Source organism: Enhydra lutris, unplaced genomic scaffold, assembly GCF_002288905.1.
Source record: "Enhydra lutris kenyoni isolate GAN:26980312 unplaced genomic scaffold, ASM228890v2 scaffoldscaffold87, whole genome shotgun sequence".
Taxonomy (NCBI): Eukaryota; Metazoa; Chordata; class Mammalia; order Carnivora; family Mustelidae; genus Enhydra; species Enhydra lutris.
In genome coordinates, this window is record NW_019154171.1 from 3,652,857 (window position 1) to 3,674,856 (window position 22,000).

The 22,000-nt window shown below is 45.1% G+C and overlaps 1 pseudogene; it reads left to right on the plus strand.

The window, feature by feature from the left end:
* The first annotated feature begins 981 nt into the window (after window positions 1–981).
* On the plus strand, window positions 982–6,259 carry LOC111161921 (annotated as a pseudogene).
* Window positions 6,260–22,000: the final 15,741 nt, after the last annotated feature.

The following is a 22,000-nucleotide window of genomic DNA, read 5'->3' on the forward strand; positions in this document are numbered from 1 at the left end:
CAGAATTGCACCGCCCTTACCAGGGGCCAGGCTGAGTAATCTGCTCGGGTTTGCTTTTGGGAGCTTTTGTTCCCTGAGCACTTTCTGTAGAGTTCCAGAGGACAGGAATGAAGATGGCGGCCTCCCAGTTTCCGGCCCAGAGGAGCCGAGAGCCTGGGGCCCCACTCCTCAGTGCGCCCTCAGAGAACAGCACCCAATTACTCCCGTTACCCTGGCCTCCGGCCACGCTCCGAGCTGACCGAGCCTGTGACCGGTTCAAGGTAACCCCGAGCTGAGAGCTCACTCCTCGGCTCTGTCTCTGTAGCCGGCTTCCCCGTTCTAATACATGCGAGCTCTGCAACACTCAGACACCCCCCAATCCTTCTGTGACCCTGCGGGACCTGAGGCCACGCTGACCCCACGTGGGCTTCACCCCGGTTAAGCCTCTGGAGCGATGTCCCTCAGTGGAACAGATTTTTAAAAGTCCTGATTTTGTGCTCCGTTGCTCTGCTGCTTGCCGGGAGCTGGCCCCTCCCCCCGCGGTCTATCTTCCTGTCGCTTTGGATTCACTTCTCCGCCAGTCCTACCTCTCAGAAAGTGGTTGATTTTCTGTTTCTAGAGTTGCTGTTCTTCTTCTCTTCGATCTCCCGTTGGTCTTGTAGGTGTTTGCAATCTTTAGATAAGCTATCTAGCTGATCTCCTGCTACCTGAAGTAGTCTCAGCCTGCTACTTCTCTGCCATCTTAACTCCGAAATCCCATCAAAGACAATTTAAATCAGACTAGAATGCAATTATCATGAAACTGTGTGCCTCATTTTCTACATTAAAGCCCTCTATGGGAGATGCTAGATTTAAGTAATCAGACAGAAAACCTCTGCAGAAAAGCCTTTGGTCAGTTCATTTATGGGGGAGAGGGATGAGTCCCACAGTGTAGACAAGGTGCTTTCCAGAAGACCTGAAAGTTGCAGTCAGAAGTAGTTACTGAGTAGGGGAAAAAGCACAATGAGAAGAGAACTGCCATTATCCCTTGAATGGTTCCTCTGCCCCATCTATCCCTACCTGCTCTCAGCACCTTGGGTCCAGGCAGCAGACAAGCTGCCTCACATTCTGGACCTGAACTTCCATGCTATGATGGGTAACAAGATCGAATGGGAACATGGGCAGCCAGGGATCCAGAATAGTGGGAGCACTAAGGCAAAAGCATGCCTAATTTTGTTGAAAAGATGCAGGGACCCATCTGGCTATCTGTTGATGATTCCATATGACAGAAGGGGTGGTGTTCAGCAACTCCTCTGCATGAGTTCAGCAGTTGTCTACATGGAGGGCAGACCCCCTTTGGCTGGATGATTCCTGTTGTCGGTCATGAATCCATGCTTTGTCAAGATGCTATTTGGAGGAATAGTTCCACGAAGCATTTCTAGGATGTGTCTGGAGAATGTCCCAGAATTCCAGATTTTCAGATGGGTTCCTGAGCTCGGGGATCCCTGTGTCTCTGGGTAGATCTAGTTTCCAGAGCAAATAATTTGTGTCTTATTGGCAGAGACAGGCCATTGGCTTTTCCTATGCTGTCCTTCAGCTTCAGGGTCTCCCCCAGACACTGGGAGCACTGGCTGATTGTGCCCTACCTCCCTGCTTCCTTATTCAACTACAACTTTCAAATCATCTACTGGCATCAGTCTCTACAGTTACCCATTTACTCATTAGCTACTGGTTCTCTCCTCCATTTCTCCTCCTCCCCTCCCCCTTCTTCTTCGTCTTACTCTTCTCCTCCTCCTCCTCCCCCTTCTTCTTCTTCTTCTTTCCCTCCTCCAGTTTTTTTCTCCTTAAAAACCACTTTATCACCAATGTCAAAGGTCAGCCTCTCCTCAGACTTCTGGTCTGACTTTTGAAAGTCAAAAACTGAAAAAACAATTGGAAAAATAAGAAAACTGTAAAAAAAAAAAAAAGGCAGGGCCAATTTCTGACATGTTTTGATTTTAAAAACATGGCCAGTGCAACATACAGACCTACATTCTACTTCATCAAAGCCAGCCTGAGTCAGCATACCTAGGCCAGTGTCTAAAATTTACCTTCTTTCTTCCTATTACAAAAATCTCTCTGGAATTTGTACCTTGTTGAAAGCCGTACCTTGCATCTTTGGTTAATGCTTTTGTCATCTGTTATATTAGTTCTTATAATTCTCTGTCCATTTGCCTGGACTATTTTCTGCAGATTAGCCCACTTTGGAAGTGTTTATATGAGTCCTAAAGAGGATTATGTATAGGTTCACTGAGATGATGGTCTTGGAAACTGAGAACAAGTTTCTGTTTCATAGGTTTTGTTTACCTGAAGATAAAGGTAAAGAAAAAGACCTTAACTGAAAGTGTAAATAGACATTGGGATTTCTTTATTATTATGTGCAGAAGTTTTACCATACTTTATATTTACCATATTTAAATGTTATGATTATTCTAAACAAACAAACAAATAAACCCCAACATAGAATTACCTTATGACTCAGCAATTCTACATTTGAATGGAAGAATTGAAAGCAGGACTCAAACAGATATTTGTACATCATATTCATAGCAGCATTATTTGCAATAGCTAACAGTGGAAACAATGCAAATGTCCAACCACAGATGAATTAAATAATAAAATATGGAATGTACATACAGTGGAATAGTATTCAGCCTTTAAAAAGGGAATTCTGGGTGTGCCTGGGTGGCGTAGTGGGTTAAAGCCTCTGCCTTTGGCTCAGGTCATGATCCGAGCATCCTGGGATCGAGCCCCACATCAGGCTCTCTGCTCAGCAGGGAGCCTGCTTCCTCCTCTCTCTCTCTCTGCCTGCCTCTCTGCCTACTTGTGATCTCTGTCTGTCAAATAAAATAAGGGAATTCTGACACATGCTGAATGTGGATGAACCTTGAGAACATTAGGCTGAGTGAAAAAGCAAAACACAAAAATATAAATATCATATAATTCCATTTATATAAGATACCTAGAGGAACTGAAATAATAGAAACAGAAAGTAGAATGGTGATTGCTGAGGACTGAGGGGAGGAGGAAATGGGGATTTGTTCAATGTGTACAGAGTTTCAATTTTGCAAGGTGAAAAGAGTTCTGAAGATAGATGGTTGTGATGGAGGCACAACAATGTGAATACATTTAATGTCATTCAACTCTACATTTAAAAATGGTTACAATTATAAATTCTATGTTATGTATATTATACCACAATAAAAGTTATGATTAATTTGGAGTCATGCATATTAAACCCTGCTTTACCTACAGTACAAGATTTCACTCTGGAAGGGAAAGGGATACATATGAAAGGAAATTTTGAGGGGCTGCTTGCATTCACTCTGTAATACATTTGTCCATATACTTGCATTTATATACAAGCATGAAGCATATCTGTGTCACCTTGAAGAGGCATTGTATCATTTTGCTGTTGTTATAAACCAGTCCAATATGCCATTCCTGAAATGCCCTTGTATTTATTTATTTTATTATTTTTTTAAGATATTTTTTTAATTATTATTATTTTTTTATTTCTTTTCAGCGTAACAGTATTCATTGTTTTTGCACCACACCCAGTGCTCCATGCAATACATGCCCTCCTCAATACCCACCATCTGGTTCCCCCAACCTCCTACCCCCTGCCCCTTCAAAACCCTCAGGTTGTTTTTCAGAGTCCATTATTTTTTTTTAAAGATTTTATTTATTTGACAGAGAGAGATCACAAGTGGGCAGAGAGGCAAGCAGAGAGAGAGAGAGAGAGAGAGAGGAGGAAGCAGGCTCCCCACAGAGCAGAGAGCCCAATGTGGGACTCGATCCCAGGACCCTGAGATCATGACCTGAGCTGAAGGCAGAGGCTTAACCCACTGAGCCACCCAGGTGCCCCCAGAGTCCATAATTTGGAGGAAATTAATTTTCAGGTGTGTGTAGTTTTTATTACAACATCACAAGGGTGAGTTTTGTACTGACTTTGATTTTGTTTCTTCAAGTAACCTCAGAAGATATCAATGTGGAAAGAAAGTAAAAGGGAGAGATCTTTGAAAACTCTTTTGTTTAGGATTTATTGTTAAAGAAAACTCAAGGAACCCAACTGCTAAACTGAAGATCCTGGGTTATTCTGATCCAAAATCAACCTTTGAATCCAGCATGATTAACTGTGTGGACATTCATAAGTTGCTTAGTGAAGTAACTTATATTGTTAACACCCAAAATGGAAGAATAAGGAAAAAGAAACCAAAAACACAGTAGAGTTGCAACATAGTATTCCCGGAGCTATTAAACCAAATTTGGTATAGTTTGAAAGCTTGGGAAATACTTGTGTCAAGTTAAAATATTCTTGATGGGAATATTTACATTAAATCTAACTGAACCTTTTATTTTAATTTCTAGTTTTCAGGAAATACAGTGGGGACAGGACCAAGTCAAATGATGTTGTGTGTCACAAATGAGATCACATTACAATTCTAGAATGTGGGCATTTGATGAGGCAATTGTCCCGGTCTCTTCAAATGTCATAATTGAAAGAGACTAAGAAGATGTAACAACCAAATGCAATGCATAAATCTTCATTGTATCCATGTTTTAAAAAATTAAGCTATAAAAAACATTTTTGGGAAAAGCTCCTACCACCTTCAATATAGTACATCATTTACTGTCTGTCTTCTCCCCATAAGAAATAGATTCTTGAAGGCATTTTATTTATTTCTTGTTGTTGTTCTTTTTTTTAAAGATTTTATTTATTTATTTGACAGAGATCACAATTAGGCAGAGAGGCTGGCAGAGAGAGGGGAAGGGAAGCAGGCTCCCTGCTGAGCAGAGAGTCCTGTGTGGAGCTCGATCCCAGGACCCCAGGATCATGACCTGAGCTGAAAGCAGAGGCTTTAACCCACTGAGCCACCCAGGCACCCCTTATTGTTGCTCTTTATTGGTGTATCCTCGGTACCCAGAGCAGTGCCTAAAACATAGTAGGTGCTTAAATAGTTCATGAATGAATGGATGCACATGTCTTAGTCTGTTTGGGCTGCCATAACAAAATGTCACAGAGCAGAAATTTATTTTTCACAGTTCTGGAGGATGGAAGCCCAAGATCAAAGCATGGCACCAACATCCAAGCTATGCACACCCAGGAGATCAAGACCATCAACAACAAATTTGCCTCCTTCATCAACAAAGTGAGACACCTGGAGTAGCAGAATAAAATTCTGGAGACCAAGTGGAGCCTTCTACAGCAGCAGAAAACTACTCAGAGCAACAACGACAACATGTTCAAGAGCTACATCAACAACCTCTGGTGGCAGCTGGACACCCTGGGCCCAGAGAAGCTGGAGGTGGAGCTTGGCAACATGCAGGGGCTGGTAGAGGACTTCGAGAATAAATAGGAGGAGATCAAAGAGCCTGCAGACACCGAGCATGATTTTGTCCTCATAAAGAAGGGTGTGGATGAAGCTTACATGAACAAGGTAGAACTAGTCTCCCACCTGGATGGGCTGACCGAGGAGATCAGCTTCTTAAGGCAGCTGTATGAAGAGATCATGAGCTGCAGTCCTAGATCTCCAACACGTCAGTGGTGCTATCCATGGACAAGAGCTGCTCCCTGGACATAAATGGCATCATCGCCGAGGTCAATGCCCAATATGAAGACATCGCCAACCGTACCCGGGGTGCAGCCAAGACCATGTACCAGATCAAGTACGAGGAACTTCAGACACTGGCTGGGAAACAAGGGATGACCTCAGTGGAGATGGAGATTTCCAAGATGAACCAGAGAAGCAGCTGACACCAGGCTGATATTGAGGCCCTCAGAAACCAGAGGGCCAGCCTGGAGGCTGCCATTGCTGATGCCAAGCACCATGTGGAGCTGTCCATTAAGGATGCCAGTGCCAAGGTGGCTGAGCTGGAGGCTGCCCTGCAGTGAGCCAAGCAGGGCATGGCCCAGCAGCTGTGTGAGTACCAGGAACTCATGAACGTCAAGCTGGCTCTGGAAATTGCGATTGCCACCTACCACAAGCTGCTGGGAGGCGAGAAGACCTGGCTGGAGCCTGGGATGCAGAACATGAGTATCTATACTAACACCATCAGCCTCTGCCCAGGTGGGCTGAGCTGGGCCCCTCAGGGGCTCACAAACCTTGGCCTCAACTATGGCCTGAGCACCTCCCAGTCTAGCTTTGGCCCTGCTGGTTCCTTCAGCCATAGCAGCTCCTCCAAGGATATGGTGGTGAAGAACATCGAGACCCATGATGTGAAGCTGGTGTTCCAGTCATCTGTTGTCCTGTACAAGTGAACAACCACCGTGGTCCCTCTCAGCCTCCCTGCTCTTGTGGTTGCCATAGAGCCTTTGGGGGAAGGATCTGTGCAGGGGAACATTTCAAACAGGAGACCCACCTAAGACTCAGTCCCAGTCCTCAGCCTACCCCTGGGAGGAGTCTAATGCCCTGGGTACCCTTCTTGTCCATGGCCCAACTAAAAGCCAATTTGAGTGTCTTTTCCCAAATAAAGCCTCAGTTGACTCTGCCAATCCCATCCCCTCCTCCAGCAAAAAAAAAAAAAAAAAAAAGGATCCCTCATTCAAGCATGCCCTATTCATGGGGCCCTGATGGTGATGCAATTTTTTACTGGCTCAGAGACAGGATCTAATAGGGCCTGGCACCATGGATGGAGAGGATTACTGACAAAGATGGACAAAGGATTGTTCTCTTCACAGGATCTCCACTAGCTAGCAGTGGGTTCCTCTTAATCTGCATTGACAATGTGGTTGTAGTCTTTGAAAATTCTGGACTGTGAAGTGTTTCAGAAAGCCAGGCTTCCCCCCACTTTCCATCTATCCAGCACAGGGAATAAGAACGCCCAGTGCTTCCCACAGTTTTCCTCTTCTCTACAAGTTCCTTGCCAGTTGTTCCTGTTTGGCCCTCATTTCTTCACATGGATACTATAAAACAACCTTTTTACTGAGTTTGGGTGCCTGGCTGTTTCCTTTCCTTATTCTGTCCAGTTTGGAAGACTGGAAAAATGGGAGCGTGGTCGAGATCAGAACTGGTCTTCCTGCCCTGAGGGTGGAGCTCAAAGTGGGGAAGGAGCACCTGCCTGGCAGCTGGAGAGGCCAGAACACATAAGGATACTCTTCTGTAAAGGGCAGAGGACCCCTCCTGCCCACTTCAAATGCAAGGGTCACTCTCTTCAGAGATGGTGGCCCAGTGGGTATCAGACTCCCACCACTCAACACAAAGAAGCAAAGAAAACTACTCCCCACCATGCAAAAACCACCACACTTGTCTTTGTGGAGTCTTTACCCACTAGTGTTTTATTTACCAAGGGGTGTGCTGAGTCTGCTTGGATGGCTTGGAAGGGATGACTGTACTAATCTCAATAACTGTGTATATTGGCATATGCTACAAATCAGAGTGGTTTCCTGGAGAAGGAATTGTTAAACATGCACCATCCCACCCCAGTTTATATAGCACCTAGGGTGTCAACAGGAAGCTCTGTTCCATTATTGTATTATGAATGGAGTGACCAGGAACTCTGGACAATGAAAAGGCACATCATCAGTGATTATCCCAGGACAATGGGCAGAGACGAGGACTGTAATGGGGAACTGGGGACTTGCAGTCACTAATTTTGAACTCTTTGCCAGGTTTGTAATTATTATTTTAAAGCATAATTTCCTTTTAGTGGCACAGCATTCCTTCAGCTGGAAATTTGGAAGATTTTTCTATTATTCAACTATTTATAATTTTTCCTATAGTAAATGATATTTCAATAAATATGTATAAAAATAAAATTTTAAGAGTGTAATTTCAAGGCAGGAGATATAAATATCATATTAAAACTCTAAATACACATTGCCAAATTGCTTACCCAAAAGGTAATAGACATATTTATGCTCTTCCTTCATCAGCCCAATTCACCAAAGCCTTTCTAGTACTTAGAATTAGAGCCGAGAAAACATTTTCCAGTCATCTCTGCTCCTCCCTTAACAGATTCTGCTTTCCAGCTAAACTGAGTATATTCTGGGAACTCAACAAGCTCTGTTCTTCGGGGCTTCATCTGCTCCTTTGCTCCTGTGTTCCCCCCACAAAGAGGTTATCCCCTATCTCTATTCAGCCCTATCAAGGGCTACAAGCACCTTACAAATACCCTATCAGACAGTGACAGTCCTGAATGTACACAACAAGCAATGAGACAAAAACATATGGCAAGGGGCCAGTTGGTAAGGGAAATTTATTTGCCCTTCACTTTGATGGGCTTGACACAGAAAAAAAAAAAATTCCCAGTGGCAAATGCTCTCTGCAAACCCTGAAGTCCTGGGATCTTCTGTTTAAATCTCAGAGGTATCTGAGGAAAGAGATCAGTGCCCTCCATCTACTCCAGCACACATCTCTACACAACAAAGGCTGTGAACACCTGTATCTCTGTCTGAGTCTTCCATTCAGTTTTCCCACCTGGACTGGTCTGAACATATGATGGAAGCAGCTGTCCACCCACAAAGAATGGGGCTTTGGTGCATACATGTCCCAGCCAGACCCAGGCCCAAGGGTGTGTTCTCCCAGTTACATGGGGCTTCACATTGAGAAGAGCCTCACACCTGGTTTAATGATCTGCTGTCAACACCTTGAAATTCTTAGTAATTCTATCTTTGGACTAGTGTTGCAAGTGAAGGTTGATGGGGCCCTGGAGAATGTGTGTGAGCAGAGGACAGTCATACAATGTGTGTATTCCCCACCATTGTTCCTTTCCTCCTCATTTCCATAGAACATTCTTGATGCCCCACAAGTACAGAATTTAGAAACTCAAGATATCAGGGGAACAAGCAAGTACAGGATAAATGTGTCACATCAATGAGTAAAGGGGAACAGATAGCCTCAGAACTTGCTTCAAATGCAGAAAGATTTGGGAACAATCAAGGAACCCTATTATATTCTTTCTTACTCTTGTTAATTGTCTATATTAACCAAACACTTACGCTGAAAATGAAGAGACAGAAAGAAAGGGAAAGCTGTGAAACTCACATCACTTCTCTTTCAGTCCTTCCTTACTCATTAGTAAGTCAAATATAGATAGCACTGGTAGAATGGGCACCTATGGAGAAGTGAAATAAGACCAGATGGGTTAGTTCTGTGCAGCCACCCATTCTCGTAAGAGAGAGATGCATTGTAAATGCCAAATAAGAATTGCATAATTTTGATGATTCTGTGTGTGAGTCAAATTCTGATATTTGCATTTAAAACTGCTATTTGCACTGTATAATATTAAGATGAACATTAAAATGTATGCTAATAATTTAAAATTCTTCCTTATCCCTTGAGGGTTGAAATAACTTTGAGGTACCTTCTCTACTAAGAGTAGAGCTCAGTGGGATTGAGCTCCAGCTGTCCCCATGGGTCACTTACTTGATTATACCCCCTCTTTCTGGCTGCCTTCCTTCCTCTGACTCCCCTTCCCCCCAAAATCTCCCTTGGATCACTGCAGAAAAACACTACTTGAAAACAAATGCTTGAATCAGTGCCTTTCACATGGAATTCATTGAGAACACCTCTTTCTGTACTGGGCACTGCTGTTTAGGGGCTCCTGGTAGAGATGTCTCCTTTGTGGTTTTGCTCTGATCAGATAAGTTATTGATAAGCCAATAGAGAACTTTTATGTGCATGTTCTCAGCCCACTCTGGAGCTCAAACAGGCCAGGAAACTGAAATGCTTTTTGAAGGTTTGTTGATATTCTTAAGGAAAATATAAAATTATGAGTTTTAGAAATATTAAAATCAAGTCAAAATATTTTTTTACTAGTGTCAGGATATCCTAAAATAAATATCCTTTTGTCATATCTCTAACCTTTGAAATTTCTTTTATAGACAACTTGGGGGGATTTTGTTAGCTTCATGAGTTCATGAACCTCAAGGCATGCAGACAAAGGGAAGATGATAGCCTGTCTCAAACAAGGACCTATCATGCCATGATGTACACAGGCTACTGAGAGCATTTCACCTCCTGTCATAATTCTTTTGTAAATTACAGTGACTTCCTAACTTGATCACATGACACAGAGGGGGATGGCATTACCAAATGTGATAGGAAGAGTTGTGACCTTTTTTCCTTAACCCAGGATGGCCCTCCCACCAGCAGGGAATTGCTGAATGGCCAAAGTTCAAGTCATTCCCAAGGCAAAGGTACAAGGTGCAACCTTCATATCTGGAACTGGAAGAGTGAGTACCAACAGCACACTGCGCCTCCTCATTCTAATTCTTATTGAAGAGAGTTGCCGGTTGTCGCTGGTGGTTCTGCTTACCAGATACAAAATGACAGCAATGCTGTCCTGGAACTCTCCCTGAGGAGTAAAGGGAACACATTTTAACTGAGCAGATTTCACTCCAGACTTTCAATATTGACTCAGGAAGCCAAGCCTTTTTTTTTTTTTTTTTTTTAAACAGAGGTCAAGGTTGAGACCTGTATTCAGGAAACACATGTTCTTTTTTTTTTTTTTTAAGATTTTATTTATTTATTCAACAGAGAAAGAGATCACAAGTAGGCAGAGAAGCAGGCAGAGAGAGAGGGGAAAGCAGGCTCCCCGCTGTGCAGAGAGCCGGATGTGGGGCTCAATCCCAGAACCCTGAGATCACGACCTGAGCTGAAAGTAGAGGCTTAACCCACTGAGCCACCCAGGGGCCCCACCAAGCCTATTTCTAACAATTTGATTCTCATCTTTTGAGCCTCCCTTATAGAACAAACACCCTAAACATTAAAGCTTTGAGGTAGGCATCATGCAGAATGCCACTCTGTGGGATTCTCTATGTGGTATTAACGGCTATGGAGTCACGTTTTTCTGGCTCTACCCTCATCCAGTCTCAAAGCGTTCCTGAAAGTCCCCAAGAAATATTCCCTGTGTCACAAGAACCCCTTCTCTGGACACTACTGGATGCCAGTGTTGTTGTCTCTCCCAATCTGGTTCACACTGATGAGTCCCTGGTGTCATTACTGCCCCACTGATGCACTAACACTTCCGACCATAAAGATACAGATTAACTTTTCAGGAAAGATCTAGGGCATCCTTTCTTCAGATAAGTTCTTTCTTCACTATCTTTTGTGAAGAGATTCAAAAACCTTTCTGTAACAGGAGAAGTTCTAATCCTCTGCTGGTGGGAGCCTCCAGGAAAGGTTTACAATGAGTCATTCCTGTTAATTCTTTGTTATCACAGCCGGCAACTTCCCTGGGGACTTAGGACAGAGCTAGGTTAACACTATCCAATTGCCCATGCTTTCTCTGAACTATGTGATGGACAGCTTCAGGGAAGCCACTAGGGTTGTTTTAAAAATTATTTCCAAATGGATAGACAAGTGGAGAAAGAACTCAACCATCACAAAAGACAGAGCAACTTGGTCTCATTGTTTGGAATGAGGATGTCTTTTAAAAATGTAGTCTTGAAAAGACTCCATCCTGGACTCAAATGCTAAAGATCACAGAAAGCAAGCAAGAATTATAGTAAAAGCTAACCTCTCAAAGAAAATACTCATTTGGTTAATTTCTGGGCAATTTGTCTTTCTTTCAGGAGTGTCACACTGTGCTTTTCTCTCTTGCCCTTGTAAAGTGGGTCCATCAATCTTGCATGTGGTGACTACCTTTTGATGAAGCTTCACTGAGGATTGTCAGGGGACAAGAAAATGGGGGGAATATTAATATGAATTCCATATTCAAAGGTCACCTTGCTTGGTCCACAATTTTTTCTTTTGGGTTGGCAAAATTTTATAAATCACCTGAAAGCATTAGCATTAATGCAATTGCATTTTTTCATTACTTATCTGAAACTACGCATTTATATATATATGTATAATTTTTGAAAAACTTATCCTGGGAAATACAAATTTTCTCAAAGATCCTTCTTTTATTCATGTTCCTATGATACTGTATTACTTATCTATTGCTTCATAACAAATTACCTCAAATTTGGTGGCTTAAAATAGCAATAAACTTTTATTGTCTCACAGTGTCTGTGGTTCAGGAATGTGGGGCTGGTCTGGCTGAGTGTTTCTGTCTCAGGCTTTCTCAGGAGGCTGCCATCAGGTGTGGGCCAAGGCTGGAGTCATTTGAAGGTTTGATTGGGGGTAGAAGGTCCATTTCCAAGCAGACCACTCATGTAGCTGGAGGTGCTCACTATTGACACAAGACCTCATTTCCCTTCCTCAAAACCCCTTCACAGGCCCTCTTAAGTGTCTTCTTAACATAGTGCTGGCTTCTCCAGAGCAAGTAATTCAAGAGACTGAGGTGGAAGCCATAATCCCTTTTATTAAATAGCCTTGGTCATTACATACAGTAATTTCTGCCATATTTTATGGGTCATGCAGACTAGCCCTGATTCAGGGTAAGAGACTATACAAGGGCCTGTATGCTGGTAGCCAAGCATCCTTGTGCATGTGGGATAGTGTCTTGGAAAGTGGCTATCACAATTAAATGTCATATTTGTGCATATAACTTTCTAATTATGAGAAGGAGGCACATAAAGAGGTAGGTAGTCTGGTCATCATAATCTGTGAGTTGTCTTAGGATGAAATGTCTTAAATTGTCCTAAAGTATAACAGACCCTAAAACCCTAGCTCTTTAATTCAGCCAGCCTCCATACTTCTTGAGTTGCATACACAAATGCACATGCACACACACACACACACACACACACACACACCCCATGCTCTGGCCAACTCAACTGGACTTAGAACATTAGCAAATGTTTCAATATACTATTTAGCAGCTCCCTGCCTCCTTCCCATTATTCTCCCTAACCCACTACACACACTGGTTTGCTCACTTTTGCCTCATTCTATCCTCCAGGCTCTTAGCTTTATACCTGTTTTAGATGTCTCCCTCTGGGTCTCTGGGTTATATGTGTCTATTGTCCTAAACTCACCTTAGATTGAAGAACTTGGCCTTCATGCATGGTTTTGAACTTCCCTCCTCCAAACATGCTCTTTCCCTTTGTATCAGGTGGAGATCCCCCAAACCAGTTGCAACCCCTCTGACCTGCTCCTCTGCACTCCAACCCCAAGACAAGGGCCTTGCTGGGAGCAGAACCAGCTTCTTCCTTGAAGAAATGAGAGGATTTAAATATTCCATATGTAAGGATTATCTCAAGTGGGAAGAAAATACAATTTGAGCTGATACTCTATGCGAGGCATTTCCCTGAAGCTCTTTAACCTTGATTTGGAAATCATCCCCCAAATCCCAGACTAATACCCACTATCCATGTGCATGGTGAAACATAATCTTTCTCTGTCACTGTTAAGAAGCACTTTCTGCATTCTCCAATGTTCATTATTCCATGCCAGGTTTTATTTTCTTATCACATGGTTCTGCCTTTCACTAACCTGCCTGTAGGACTTTGGAAACATTCCACCTTAAAGGGGGACTTATGTGTCCATGTGGAGTTAGAACAGATGTGGAGCTGATTACCAAGAATGAGAAATGGTTCATCCAGTAGTCTATTGCCAACCTCATGAGGAAATGTAGCAAGAGAAGATAAAGGGTTTTTCTGCTCTGTGTGGAAAGCCAGTGTATGATTGGAAAGGACTTGGAGACATTGTTGATTCAGAGGTAGTGGGTGGGAAAAGCATGTCTAAGATCAAGAGCTCTAGAAACACACCACTGCCAGTGTTCCCTGCTGTGTGACAGGCTTTTTACTAAGACCTAGATATCTGAAGATCAAAATGACAAGGGTTGTAGCCTCATAGGCTTTTCAGACTGGGATAGGAAGTCAAACATGCATGAGCAAGTGTGTGTCTAAGGAGCATGAATGGCTATACCTGCTGTACTGGGAAAGGGATAGCTATATTCACCCCACACTTTGATGTCTGAGTTCTTTGGCCCTAAGCATAGAAACATCCCTACTTTTCTTAATTTAGGGATTTAAATTTATAGCTCTTAAGATAGCAATTATTAAAAAAAAACAATAAGCGTAAGCAAAGAAGTGGAAAAATTGGAACCCTTGTGCAGCTTGTGGGAATGCAAAATGGGCACCGTCTGTGCAAAACAGCATAAAAGTTTCTCAAAATTTAAAAATAGATTTATTATATGATCCAACTGTTGGGTCAATGGCCCAGGAATGCAGGAGGAACAATAGAAATGACTGCCAGGGCACCATCTTCCAGCCTACCCTCCTTCCTTAACCCTTGACTCTCCCGCCAAAAGGATGTATGCCCAGGTCACGTCTCCATAGGTAATCCAATACCTATGCAGGAAATAGAAGTATGAGGACCACCCCCCCATACCCTCCGATCACCAAATACCTTACCATGTATGGATGTGAGCCTATGCCCTGCCTTGGCCCGATAAAAGATCCCCACCCCCGACTCCCTCCCAGTGCGACTTCCCCGACTCCCCTCTCTGGAGTCGTGGAACCTCGCCTGAGGGTACCCACCTCCTCCCCGCATGACTTTCCTGGCTCCACTTCTCCTGAAACTAAAACTTCGCCAGAGAGTGCCTTATAATAAATCTTGCCTTGCGCCTACCTCACCTGGTGCTGTGTTTACTTTGCCTGCAAAACCTTACATTTGGTGCCTGAAACCTGGGAGGAGATTGAGCCCCCACCCTGGTGGGGAGGCTTTCTTCTCTCCCTAGCCAGACCTGGACCTGCCTTTCCCAATGCCACTTCTGAAGCCATGGTGAGTTTCCCCCAATTCCACACCTCCCTCCAGAAAGCCCTGCTGGGAGACAACCTAACCTCTACGGCTTTTGACACAGTTTTTCCGCAACCCATTGGTGGACGGGGGGACACCTTCTTTCCTCCAGCCCTCGTGTTGCCTGGCAACAAATGATGGGGACCTTCCAATTCAAATTCGATCCTAAAACATCCCTGGGGTGTTTTAGTCCTGTTGGCAATCTTAAATCCCTGGAACTAGACCAGGACCTGCAAAAATGATGTTACTTTACTGTCACTTGACCACAATACTGATTTTGACAATCAGTCCCAGTGGCCTCCGGAAGGCACGTTTAATTATCAGATTCTCATGGACCTAAATAACCTCGGCAGACACCAAGGCAGATGGGCCAAGGTCCCTTATGTTCAGGATTTCTAAACCAGCACCCTCATCTACCCCTCCTCCTCCCCACTCCTATCCCAACTCCTGACAAAGTTATCAGCAGTAAACAGGAAACTTCAAAGTTTACTGAAGGTCAAATTGATAAGAGAGCAGAAGGCTGGCTGGGGACAAAGCAGAAGCTGGCACCTTACACCCTCTCTCTACCCCCCACCTTGGTAACATGTATGGCATTCCTCAGGCACCCCTGGCTGCCCTAAAAGAAAAACAAATGGTTAACTTGCAGAGATCACAATCCTGCAAGACAGGAGTCCCTCTGGTTTGCAAATGTCCTACTGATTTACAACAAAGAAGCTATCTTATCGATAGTCCAACTTCCAGAGACAAGCAACTTAGTTCCTCAAGCTCTAACATTGCCCTCCCCTCCATAAAACTGAAGGAGGCTGAGGGGAAGGAAATGTAAATAAAGTTCAACTTCTTCTAAACCTAAAACTCACTGACAAGGATGTTTGATAGGAGGAATATGACATTCCACCAGGAAACTCCCAATTGTCTTTATGTTAGTGCCTCATTAGAGGGAAAAACAGCCTTGGCTTGACACTAACCAAGCCTCCGGTATCCTGACAGTCTTCTTTACCATGACAGCCCTTCTGAACACTCCCTTTGTCCTCACCTACCCAACTCCTGTGTATACAATCAGCCACTCCTCGGGATATCAGGGCAGCATCTCCTCCTACCCACGGGACCTGTCCCCACGCTTTAAAGTTGTAGAAGGTTTGTGAAGGGAAATCATTCAGGAACCCAATGAAAACCTGGCCATGTTTCTTAACCTACTTACTAAGGCACTGACTCAATACACTCACCTAGACCTGGCCTCTCTGGCAGGGACGACTGTTTTAACTACCCACTTTATTTCTCAGTCAGCTGCCGACATTCGGAAAAAATTAAAGAAAGTGGAGGAGGGTCCTCAAACTCCCATTTCTGATCTGGTGAAAATGGCATTTAAAGTCTTTAACTCCCAAGAGGAGGCAGCAGAACTTAAGCGCCAAGCCAGACTCCCAACAGAAGGTCCAACTGCAAAACCAAGCCCTGGTAGCAGCCCTGAGGCTGGCAGGTTCTGAGGGTCAACAGAAGGGAGCACCTAACCATGTCCCTCTGGGGGCCCGTTTCAAGTGCAGAGCCAAGGGATACTGGGCCTGTCAATGCCCCAATCCAAAAGTGCCTACTAGGCCATGCCCTCAATGCTGCATGAGGGGCCACTGGAAATCGGACTGCCCCAGCCTCGAGGGATTCCTGGCACCTCCACGTGGGGGAGACCCTGAGATGGTAAGTCCTGCCTTCCAACTTCTCATATTGGAGGATGACTGATGGAGCCCAGACTCAGACACCCCTCTCACCCATGCCGAGCCCAGGGTCACACTCCAAGTAGTGGGTAAGTCCATTTCCTTTCTGTTGGACATGGGACTACCTATTCTGTCCTGCCTTCCTACTCGGGTCCTACTCATCCCTCCCCAGTTGCAGTTATGGGAATTGATGGTACTTCCTCCACTCCAAAGGCCAGCCCACCCCTTACGTGCAGCCTGGATGGGTTCCCCTTCTCACACTCCTTCCTCATCATCCCTTCCTGCCCTGTTCCCCTACTAGGCAGGGACATCCTCCACAAACTTCAGGCCACCATTAGTCTCTCTCCCTCTCCCTCGACTTCAGCTCACCTCATCATCCTCCCTCTACTCCCTCTGACTCATCCTCTATCCCGGACTGTCTCCCCTCTGTAGACCTGCAAGTATGGGACATTTCCAGATCTACAGTAGCAACCCACCAGGGAGGACTTAAGTCCATCATCTCCTTATCCCCATTAACTCTCCAAGCAACTAGATGTCACCGCCCAGGGATGGCAGCCACTTCTCTTACAAAAGAGTCCCTCAAACTCACCTTAGGACAGCACCTCATGGTCCTCTCCCCCCATCGACTGATGGACTTAGCCACAAATCCTTGGCACAACTCACTCTTTCCCATCTCCAACTCTACCACCTGCTGTTCATAGAAAACCCCCAGGTCACACTCTGTCTCCCCTCACCTAAATCCCGCCACTCTCTTGCCGACACCTTCGTCTACCCCCATTCCTTCCCATTCCTGCTCTCAGCTTCTGGAAGAACTCTTTCCCTCCCATCCAGGACTTTCAGACCAGCCGCAGCCTGACCCTGATCGCACTCTGTTCATGGATGGGAGCTCCTTCATAGCTCCAGATGGACGGCGACATGCAGCCTATGCAGTGCTCACCCTGGACGCTGTCATAGAAGAGGCCCCCCCTTCCCATTGGGACTACTTCTCAAAAGGCAGAACTCGTGGCTCTCACCAGGGCCCTTCACTTATCTGAGGGCCAATGGGTCACTATTTATACTGACTCCAAATATGCTTTCCTTATTACCCACACTCACTCTGTCCTCTGGCAAGAAAGGGGATTTCTCACGACCAAGGGAAACCCCATAGTCAACGGGCCTCTCATTGCCAAACTCCTCGAGGCTCTCAATTACCCTACCAAGGTGGCTGTTGTCCACTGCCATGACCATCAGGCCTCCAAGGACCCCATCTCTTTAGGGAACAACAAGGCTGACTCTATTGCCCAACAGACAGCCTTAAACTCCTCTCCAGCCCCTCTCATGTTTCTCAACACTCCCCACAGTCCCTCATACACTGATGAGGAGATTTAGGCCCTCAAAACATTAGGTGGCAGGTTGGGTGACAAGGGATGTCCAGAACAAAATTGCCCTCCCAAATAGTCTAATCCACACCCTCATTACTGACATCCACCAGTCTCTCCATATTGGTCCAAAGGCCCTATACAAATTTCTCTGACCTCTCTTTCACCACCCCCTCCTCCAAAAGACCATTAAGGAGGTACACCAGGCCTGCAGAACCTGTTCTGTGGTCAACGCCCAGGGTGGCCTCCAAAGATCAGACCCACCCACCAGCTACATGGGCATCAACCAGTGCAAGGACTGGCAACTCGACTTCACTCACATGCCTCTACACAAAACCTTCAGATACCTACTAACTCTCGTGGACACCTTCACAGGCTGGATTGAGGCATTCCCCACCACTAGGGAAATGGCAGACGTGGTCACCGCAGTTCTCATTGAGCACATCATCCTGAGGTTTGGACTCCCTCGAACCCTACAATCAGACAACAGACCGGCCTTCATCTCCAGCATCACACAACAGATCTCTGAGAGCCTCAACATCACCTGGAACTCCATATCCCCTATCATCCCCAATCCTCAGGTAGGGTTGAGAGGGCAAATTTTGTTCCTCAAGGAACAACTCACCAAACTCACTCTTAAAACCCACGTCTCTTGGCCAACCCTTCTCCCACTAGCACTCACCCACCTTAGGGCCTTTCCTCGGACCATCAGGGCTCAGCCCTTTGAGCTCTGGTACGGCAGGCCCTTCCTACTCAATCACAACCTGCCTGCCTCTCCTCCACCCCTCCTATCTTATCTGCCCTATCTGACCCTCACAGGAGTCCTCCTAAGGGCTCATACAGTTGCAACCATCCCCGCCCCAGACAGCCCGGTCAGAGACCTCCCCCAGGCTCTAAATCCTGGAGACCAAGTTCTCCTATGAGAACTTCACCCAAAGTCCTTACAGCCCAGGTGGACCGGCCCCCATACTGTTATTCTCACAACTCCCACAGTGGCAAAACTCCTAGGACACCACCCGTGGGTACACATCTCCAATCTAAAACCAGCCCCACCACAGGATGGCTGGACTTCCCAAACCCTGGGGCCCATGTGGTTGCAGATTTCCCCCACCACTTCTCCTCACCCTCCTCCTTCTACTCCCCTATAGCTGCTCCTCCGGTGACCCTGGGTTCAGGTGGCACTTCTTCGTAGTGGAAACTTGGACCCATGGGGACACCACACGGTCTAGTCAGCTGGTCACCACAGATTGCCAGCCCAGAGGATGCCAGCCCTAGCAGAAATGGCCGTCTTCTCTATCCGCCTCCTGTGACAGAAAAGGGCTGTGTTTCTTCCCCTAGCTATTGGGGTCTCCTTAGCATCTTCCTTAGTGGCCACTGGACTGAACACCAGGGCCCAAGGTCACTCCACAGACGTTACCCAAGATTTATCTGAACAGCTCTGAACAGCCTTGGAGGCCTCAGCTGAGTCCTACAATGACATTTTACCTCAGTGGCCCAGGTAGCCCTACAGAACCGATGAGCCTGGACCTGCTCACCGCAGACAAGGGAGGAAACTGTTTATTCCTCAATGAAAAATTCTGCTATTATATCAATGAATCCAGCATAGTCAAAACCAATATCAATGCCCTGGCAAAAATCCGTGACTCCATTCATGGGCAGCATCGCCCTGAAATAAACCCCTCTCAATGGTGTCTTTCTCCCTTAATGACCTGGCTCCTTCCAATCCTAAGTCCCCTTAGTCTCCTCTGGCTATTAGCACTAATCATCCCCTATGTTCTTTGCTTCATTCAGGATCGCATCCATGAGGTTTCCAGGGTCACTGTCAACCAACTCCTCCTGCGTCCCCACACCCGCCTACCCATATCCGAAGGCCCCTATAATGATGCCCGTTTGCCAGCAGGAAGTAGCCAGATCTGAATCACTGCCCCTATTACACCAAAAATGTCGGAATGTTGGGTTGGCGTCTGGGGAATGCAGGAGGAACAATAGAAATGACCGCCGGGGCCACCATCTTCCAGCCTCCCCCACTTCCTTAACCCTTGACTCTCCCGCCAAAAGGATGTATGCCCAGGTCACGTCTCCATAGGTAACCTGATACCTAGGCAGGAAACAGAAGTATTAGGACACCCCCCCCAATACCCTCCAATCACCAAATACCTTACCATGTATGGATGTGAGCCCATGCCCTGCCTTGGCCTGAAAAAAGACCCTCACCAACTCCCTCCCAGTGGGACTTCCCCAACTCCCCTCTCTGGAGTCGCGGAACCTTGCTCAAGGGTGCCCACCTCCTCCCAGCGTGTTTCCTGGCTCCCCTTTTCCTGAGCCCTGAAACTTTGCTGAAGAGTGCCTTTAATAAATCTTGCCTTGCGCCTACCTCACCTGGTGTTGTGTTTACCTCGCCTGCAAAACTTTACACCAACAATTTCACTTCTGGATAAATACCTAAAAGAATTGAAAACAGGAACTTGAAGAGATAGTTGTACTCCCATGTTCACAGTAGCATTATTCACAATACCCAAAAGGAGGAAACAATCTAGGTGTCAACTAACACATGAATGGGTAAACAAAATATGGTATACACATACAATGGAATATTGTTTAGCCTTAAGAAGTAATGAAATTCTGACACTTGTTACAATATGGTTGAGTATTGAGGACATTATGCTAAGTGAAATAAAGAGTGACCAAAAGACATACTACTTCTATGAGGTACCTAGAGTAATTAAACTCATAGAGATGAAAAGTAGAGTGGAGGTTGCCAGGGACTCAGGGGGAGGGAGTAATGGGGTGTTAGTGTTTAATTGGATAGTTTCGGTTTGAGACAATGAAAACATTTCTGGAGATGGGTGGTTGTGATGGCTGCACAATAACATAAATGTACTTAATGCCACTGAAGTATATACTAAAAAATGGTTCAGATGGTAAATTTTACATGTATTATATGTATTATATATATATTTTTATGTACATTATATGTACTTTATATATAATTTGTATTACATATGTATTATATATGTATTTTATATGTATTATATATGTATTATACCTATATATGTTATATGTATATGTGCTTAATTTTTAAAAATTAAAATATTATTATACATTATTAAAAAGCTAGGGGAAATATTTTTTATGAGTTAAGAAAAAAGTGACTTCCTTAGGTCGCAAAGACCTTGCCCAGACTACCCTGACCACCTAGTGCCTGGGGTGGTTCTTTCTCTAGGACACCTAGCTTGAAGCAAAACCAAGCCACTAGTGCCTGAGTGCAGACCTATGGAAGTGGATACCAGACATATGAGTCTTTCCAGTGTCTGCCTTCTCTTTTTTCCAGAGGTACCTTGGCCATGGCCAGGTCACTCTCTGGCACCATCAACCTCCATGAGTTCTGCCCTGCACTCAGATGTGAAGAAGATGCTTCGATATTTGGACCCCAAGGGTCTTTCTCCAGCTTCAGACTGCCCCAGGTCCAACCTAGAGATATTTTCAGCTTCTGAAGGTTCTGTCCTTTCTTCATCTGCCTTCTCTCCATCCTGGGCCACATATCAGCAGTGGATCCTCTATCCAGCTGTATGGTCAGACAACATTTCTTTCTATTCTGTCTTGTTAACCCAGTGACCACTGGTCTCTAGGACCCAAGGGCCTCATTCTTTAAGTTTTCCCTACCTTTTGCTTTGATCTTGGGTGTCTCTCTTAAGTCAAATATTTACTACCCTGACTTAGTGGTTCATTAGACAATGTCACGTGTTTGGAGAAAAAAACACATAAGCTTGTCTTGTCTGTGCCCTGACTCTTTGGTTTCCTCATTAGTAAAATGGGTTTGTTGGAGAGAATCAAATAAAAATAAATGATTTATGAATACTCCATAGTGCAAGGCACACAGAGCTAAATCAGTGATAGCTCTGAGTGGTATGGTTTGCAGTTCAGTGTAGACCTTGGTTCTTGATCACAAGCTTGGTTGTTATCTGACAACCAGATCCGAATGACTGCCTCCTAACCCACCACTGATGCTTCCCTGCACAAATGGAAGATACTGGGAGCCACAAGAGTCAGCTAGTAAGAGCTAGGGTTGTTTGCTTGGCAGGTGAGAGCTCCCACACCAGTGAGGGAGTCAGCTGACCTGTGGCTCTGAAAGAAAAGTATCAGGAATGTTTATGTTCCAAGAAAGTGGTTTTATCATAGTTATGCTAACAGAGGGTTGAGGCTGTCACTGTGAATTAACTGATTAGTTCCACCAAGTCCCATGGTCACTGGTCAGGAAGCATCTTTCATTAGTACAAGGGAGGGTTTGACCCCCCAGCTTTGGCTGAGT